The 7,188-nt window shown below is 39.0% G+C and overlaps 1 pseudogene; it reads left to right on the forward strand.

Annotated features, from left to right (window-relative positions):
- Nucleotides 1–6,220: 6,220 nt before the first annotated feature.
- Nucleotides 6,221–6,857, forward strand: LOC123485082 (annotated as a pseudogene).
- The last annotated feature ends 331 nt before the right edge of the window (nucleotides 6,858–7,188 follow it).

Genomic DNA, 7,188 nt, shown 5'->3' on the forward strand with positions numbered 1-7,188 from the left:
AAGTTTGCATTTCCTGCTTAGCAGGAACATTCTCAGCAACAAAAGAGTGATTAAATTAAGATCCTATATCTGTACATAGTTAAAATCTCAAAGTAAACCATGTTTCAAATAGTAGACTGGTTTAATTAAAAACCACTGTCCTCTCTATTAGAATATGTTAATGATTCTGGGAAATCAGAGATCAGAAAAGAATAGGAGGAACTATAGAGGTGTGGTTTGCATGTTGCTGGAGGAACTGGTTTTATGGAATGATGACATAGCAGAGGTGGCCAGCAACCCTTCAATTGTTGGAGCTGCCGGTTTGACACACATGCACTCACGCACGAACACACACACAGTTTTGGAAAACCCCTAGCTCTGCCTTATTAATAACCTTGTGGTAGCTACCTGTAGAGTAATTGTTAGGTGTGACAGCAGCATGCCTGGAGAAACAAACGAATGCATTTGTCACATAGTCATTTGTTTGTCTTTGGTTGTGTTCATAAATTCACCCTGGAGTGCCAGAGTGCGCTCTGGGCTTTCGTAAATTCAGAGTGTTGTCAGATTGTCTGTTCATAGACTCAGAGCGTTTCACTCTCAGAGCGTTCAGAGCGCACTCTGGTCGCTCTGGCCGAGGAGTAGGGTTGATCCGAGCGTTCTGACCTCACAACGGCAGTCAAGTACCCAAGCTAACTGCTTAACGTGAAACAAACTAATATGTCACATACTCATTTGTTTGTCTTTAAGTTTGCAACCAACATGTCAGATGTTTCTGGGCTGATTTTGTTAAAATTATAAAACAAATGCCTATTCTGTTTTTCTTTTACATGATATCCAATATCAATGACCCAGGGACTAAGGAGATGCAGTACTACATTATTTTTATTGAAGAAATACATTTTGTGTTCCAGTTTAACCAAGATTAACAAAAGTTTTGGTAGAACATGAAATCATTAATCTGACATAAATTCATATCATATTACAGTTATGTAATTTAGCAGACGCTCTTTTCCAGAGCAACTAGGGTTAAGTACCTTGATCAAAGGCACAGACAGATTTTTCACCTAGTCGGCTCGGGGATTCCAACCAGCGACCTTTTGGTTACTGGCCCAACGCTCTTAAACGCAAGGCTAAACATCACCCTCATATCACAATACCTTAAATACCCATTCCTTTACATATCAAACACATTTATATCTAAATCTGAAAATATTGCTATATACAGAACATATTGATGGGAAGAAACATTTCATTAGTAGGTGTAACTTCTGTGGTCAGGTGATGAAACATTATATCAGCATTCAATCAAACACCTTATTCAATCTTCTATTGTTTGGCCCTAAAACAGGCTGCAGCTAGTAATGCCAACCCACTTGTAACAGTTGCTAATAACAAGAGTTCCTTCTCCTCCTGTCTCTCATCTCTGTCTCTATGACAACACAACAGTGATTCTGGGAAATCACAGACTAGGAAACAAGAGGAGGAGCAATGCAGATGAGGTGTTTTTCCTGCAGCTATAGCAACCTGTACCTGAAGGAGGGCAGAGTACAGGGTTACATACATTCCTGCCATGCCAGTGTGTAATTGGGTGAAGTCGGCACACAGCAGTGATGAATCATCTGTGCTTTGTGGTAACCTTAATGTTAATCTGGGGTTAAATGGGCAATCTGGGATTGGTACATCTATTTTATCTTATTAGTGATACAGCCATTCATTCTTGAAGAGTCAAACTCATAAATGCGTCATGAGGCCGATTCAGACTTAGGAAATGTATCCCTTTTTATGCGTTTTGGTTCAAGCACTTCTCAGTATTTGGTATTCAGACTTACCAAATGCAGGTGCGTAACAAGGTTTGCAGGTGTGGCTCCCTTGCGTGTACTGAATACGTTTCATTAAATCCCAGAAAGCACACCCACTGGGTGGCCTACCAACTTGATGAGGGAGTTTTTCTTGAATTAGTTTTTCTGTTTATTTATCTAAAGCATTCCCTTTAGACACTGTGTACATTTAATTTGAATTTGATTGGCACAATATTAGAACGTTGCCTATGGAGAATGCGTTCAGAGTGGAGATCAATGAAAGATAGCCATCAATACAATTGACACATTCTGTTCTTCAACCCATGGTAATGTTGGAAGATAAGTGTCACACCCTGATCTGTTTCACCTGTCTTTTGCTTGTCTCCACCCCCCACCAAGTGTCTAGCATTTTCCCCATTTTCCCATGTGTATTTATACCTTTGTTTTCTTTTTGTCTGTTGCCAGTTCGTCTTGTCAAGTCTTACCAGCATGTTTTCCCGGTTTCCAGTCCCTCTAGTTTCTGTTTTCTACTCTTTCTGGTTTTGACCATTCTGCCTGCCCTGACCCTGAGCCTGCATGCCGTCCTGTACCTGTCAGGCACTGATCTGGTTACGAACCTTTGCCTGTCCTTGACCTACCCTTTGCCTGCTCCCCGTGTTATAATAAATTATCTAAGAACTGAACCATCCGCCTCCTGTGTCTGCATCTGGGTCATATCCTGAATCGTGATAATACGTGTATTTAAGATGATGGAAATAGTAGGAAACAGAGAAAGTTACATAATTAAAACCTTTTGTGAGTGCCCAAAGGTTACATTTGGTACAGCTATCATTGTGCAATGCTATGCATCACCATCACCCACTGGGCACACATGTACGTCAGTTCAACGTCTAGTTTTGATTTACATTTGGTTGAGTTGTCAACTAACCGTGAATTCGACGTGAAATTAACAACAAATGCCACCATGTCATTGGATTTAAGTTAAAAGTTGGGTGAAAAAACGACGAAATGCCCTTACGTTGATGACTTCTTGCAAATCCAATCGGTTTTTGCTTGAAATGACCTGGCTGCAGTAGCCTATCTATTTGGCTTGGATCTCCAAGTTTCATCACTGCAAGTTAAAAGGCCATACAATTAATATGACGCATAAGGTCCCAGCATTCCATTCTTCACTCTGGGAAAGGGGCCCTTGTTGATAGCCTATAATGTTCAGTTTGATTCATATTTGTCTCCATCAAGCAGAAGGAAGATTCATCTAAAACAATTGCTGTTTGTATTTACAATCCCCTTCTCCAAACAGATGAAGCCCTATTCATTTACCTAGCTTACATTTAAAAAATAAATTGTTTAACATTTTTGTCATTTAGCAGACGCTCTTATCCAGAGCAACTTAGAGTAGTGACTCTATACATTTACTTTCTTACTTCTTATTAGCTCTTATCAATAGTTCTTATCAATGTATACATTACAGTGCATAGATAATATAGATAATACAGATAATATCTCCATGCACTAGAGTTATTTATATCGGAAAAAAGCAAGTAGATGTTTTTCTGATTGGAACCGACAGGTTTGCTCAACCTTATTCATGGTTTCCTCTCGCCTAAAGGTGGTGGAATTATTAGGAGATGAAGTCAAAGTCAGAATACAGCATATCTGTAGACACACCTCTACACACCTCCATTCCTGTGATCTCCAAACCAATACCAGGGGCAAACTGAACGAAATTGGGAGGGACCTACTTGAATTTGTCCAATAGAAACTCTTGATTTACTTGCAAAATGGCTGGCACATGCGTTAACCCACGCTTAAATTTAAAGTCAGAATGCGCGTAGAGAGAAATGTCCATAACAAGGGGATGAAGATCCATTTATGCATAACTCTGGTCTGATTTTTCACCCATGACCTTAGTTAAAATAGTAATTGTAAACAAACACTATAGCTTGTTTGTTTAAAATTAGCAAAACATGGTTAAAACTATCATTTTTGTGTCATAGTCAGTCATTGCACCCATAGCTCTGTTTATGAATTTGTGACGGTTAGATTTCTCCAGGCCCATTCCTCAGCTGTTTACCAAAAACGTGGCAGAGTAAATACTTCTTAAAATCATTTGAATCTAAGATTACACCTTGCGAATGCCTACAATATCATGAGTAAATAACTCAAAATAATGGTTTCCATCAACGTTTTATTTGCCTTAAACATCATGCAGATAGTAAATGAGATTTCATAAACAGTAAAAACAACAAAGTAGGACTGATGCCAAGAACTACATGATAAGGGTAAAACACATTTGAATATGATTATAGTCTTCAGTGTGTGTTCAAATAAATCAACAATATGGTGGAAATCATCCTGAAATAACACTGGTGGATACAACGTTTCAAAGCAAAATAGTTGAATAGAAGGAAGGTTTGGGACTGGTTCAAAGATCATGTAATCCCATCAACATACAGCAGGAGGCACCATTCAACTCTTAGAACTGAACAAGATTCGTCACTGCTGATAACAGGCTATTGGAAATCCAAGGGAAAGTAATACATCATTTAATTTCACCATCATCTGCCATGCCTGTAAAATGCAATTACATTTTATACAGTCAGTTTTAATACTTTAATGGAGGCCTCTTTCCAGGCAGGTAGACTAGCGGTTAAGAATGTTGGGCCAATAACCGAGAGGTCGCTGGTTTGAATCCCCGAGCCGACTCGCTGAAACATCTGTCGAAATGCCCTAGAGCAAGGCACTTAATCCTAATTGCTCCTGTGGTTCACTCTGGATAAGAGCGTCTGCTAAATGACTTAAATGTAAGAACAGCAGAAGAGCAATCATGAATAAAAGGACCAAATCTAGATTATATATTTGTGTTAGTATGAGAGCAGGGTTTACTGATTCCATGACAGATATGAGAGCAGGGTTTACTGATTCCATGACAGATATGAGAGCAGGGTTTACTGATTCCATGACAGATATGAGAGCAGGGTTTACTGATTCCATGACAGATATGAGAGCAGGTTTACTGATTCCATGACAGATATGAGAGCAGGGTTTACTGATTCCATGACAGATATGAGAGCAGGTTTACTGATTCCATGACAGATTGAGCCGACAACAATAACAACATTGTTGAGATTAGTAGTTTTGACTTTTAGATCATAATGAATAAGATTATATGGACAGATCCTAGATCAGTACTCCTACTCTGAGATGCTTTGTGGATACGGGCCGTGATGGGTTGACAGCTGCTGGACCTGGGTTCTAGTGGGCTCACTGTGTTTACATAAATGATTATTTGATCGTGTGTATCTGGTGATCTAGTCATTAGTTCTTGTTGCTGTTATTTTTAAGGATTTTACAGGGTATGATTAAGGCCTTTCATTGGCCTGGCCTGTAACTCTCATCAGACAATATCTGAATAATTGGTCAGATGAAATCAGGGAAAGATATTGCTGGATGAATCTCTCTTTTAATCCCTTCATGACTAACAGGTTCAGACCCATATCAGGACTGACTTAACAGAAGTAGGCTAGCACTGCTGATGAATATTAGTGTTTCATCTATCTTTTAAAATAATCAATATATTCTCTGTATATTTTATTTCTTTATTGGGCTTTTATTTACTTCCAAATGATTAATAATTAAAGTTTGATAATTGCATCAAGAAACATGCTCCATCACCAAAGCACTTCCATCTATATACATTAGAATAGTTTTTAAAAGTAGGGTCCCGCTTTATTTGAAGTGCATCTTATAAAGGCTTCATATAGGCTTCATAAGCACTACATAGATGCTTCACAAATAGTCTATAACCGTACATCATGCTCTATAAAGATTCATAATGTGGCATAGCTGTGTGACAAAACCATCAATGTATTTGTTCACATTTATGGATATTTTATAGAGCATGAAACATTATTATACTGTAGATGATTTGTGACCCATTTATGTAGGGCTTATTGTACAGTATTAATCTACTCTACTGCTACTACTTGACATTAAGTAAAGATGGAAGAGTCACACTGCCACCTCCTATCTTCCTCATCTTCAGTCATGGTCATTTAAAAGTTGATGTGCTGCAAAAGCTGCAATTGGAAGTCATGGTCCTCCTGCCAAAATTACTGCCGATCCGTATTAAAGGTTCATCCTCTTTCTGGAAACTGTAACTGTGTTTGTACACTACACTGAACTCTTCTGGACAGATATATATTTCAGTACACACTTTTAGATTAATTTTTTAATTCACAGACCCGCACACAGATTGTCAAACAATACATTGTAAATGTGCATATTTGGAATAATGTGCACCTCAAAATGAAATTCATAACCAGATTATCTCTCCAAACAGCACTAAACTGAAGATGGTATGTTCCCCCGTGAGCTCTGATAAAAAGGCAAAAATAGAATCAGATAAAACATTTTTTGGGTGCTTTACTTGTTTCACAAACATGCCAGCCAAAGGTCTTCTGCAAACTGTCCAGGTTTTCAGACGCAAAAAAGAGCCTCCGCTGTCGCTCACTGCAAGAGGGGGATGGCCTCATCAAGGTGAACAGCAGACCCCTTGAGATGATTGAGCCAGCCGATCTCCAGAACAAGCTGCTGGAGCCAGTGCTGCTGCTGGGCATTTAGCGTTTTGCTTGAGTTGACATCAGAGTCAGAGTGAAGGGTGGTGGACACGTGGCACAGATCTACACTATCCTTCAGACCATCTCCAAAGCCCTGATCACATACTACCAGGAATATGTGGATGAGGCATCCATGAAGGAGATCAAGAATATGCTGATCCAGTGCGATAGGACCCTGCTGGTGGCCGACCCTCAAAGCTTAGAGTCCAAGAAGTTTGGTGGACCTGGAGCCCGTGCCCACTACCAGAAATCTGCACATTACAGACCCAGAAATGTAATACATTATGACAGTAAAGTAATAACAAAACTCATAAGCAACAGAATGGCAAAAGTATTACCAGACATATTAATCAAAAGGGTTTATTAAATATTAGCCACTATCAATATCAACCGTCTGTAGGCCTAATAACAACACATATTCATCTGCCAATTTACTGTTAGTTCCTTTCAGTTGGTATAGCCTACATTACTGTTCGATTTAGTGGATATGAGGCAATCCGTAATTTCGTTTAAGACATTAATGAGCGAGCTAACACGGACGTAGTCACTATAATGATTTGTTCAGCACTTTTGAAATGTGCAGAGACAGAATTCAGAACATGGGCCGTTCTTACAGTATTCTCCCTGTACACCAAGTCAGAACCATAGGATAAATAAAGGGGGCATATAAGCAGACAATGAAAGCTCTTACAATATTCAATTATTACATTTCTCTAAAAACATGTTATAGGCTACATGTGAACCATGAAGTCAGAACAGTAAGCTAAGTTATGAGGGGTAAATAGACCAAA

The sequence above is a fragment of the Coregonus clupeaformis genome, unplaced genomic scaffold (assembly GCF_020615455.1).
Source record: "Coregonus clupeaformis isolate EN_2021a unplaced genomic scaffold, ASM2061545v1 scaf0567, whole genome shotgun sequence".
NCBI classification, from domain to species: Eukaryota; Metazoa; Chordata; class Actinopteri; order Salmoniformes; family Salmonidae; genus Coregonus; species Coregonus clupeaformis.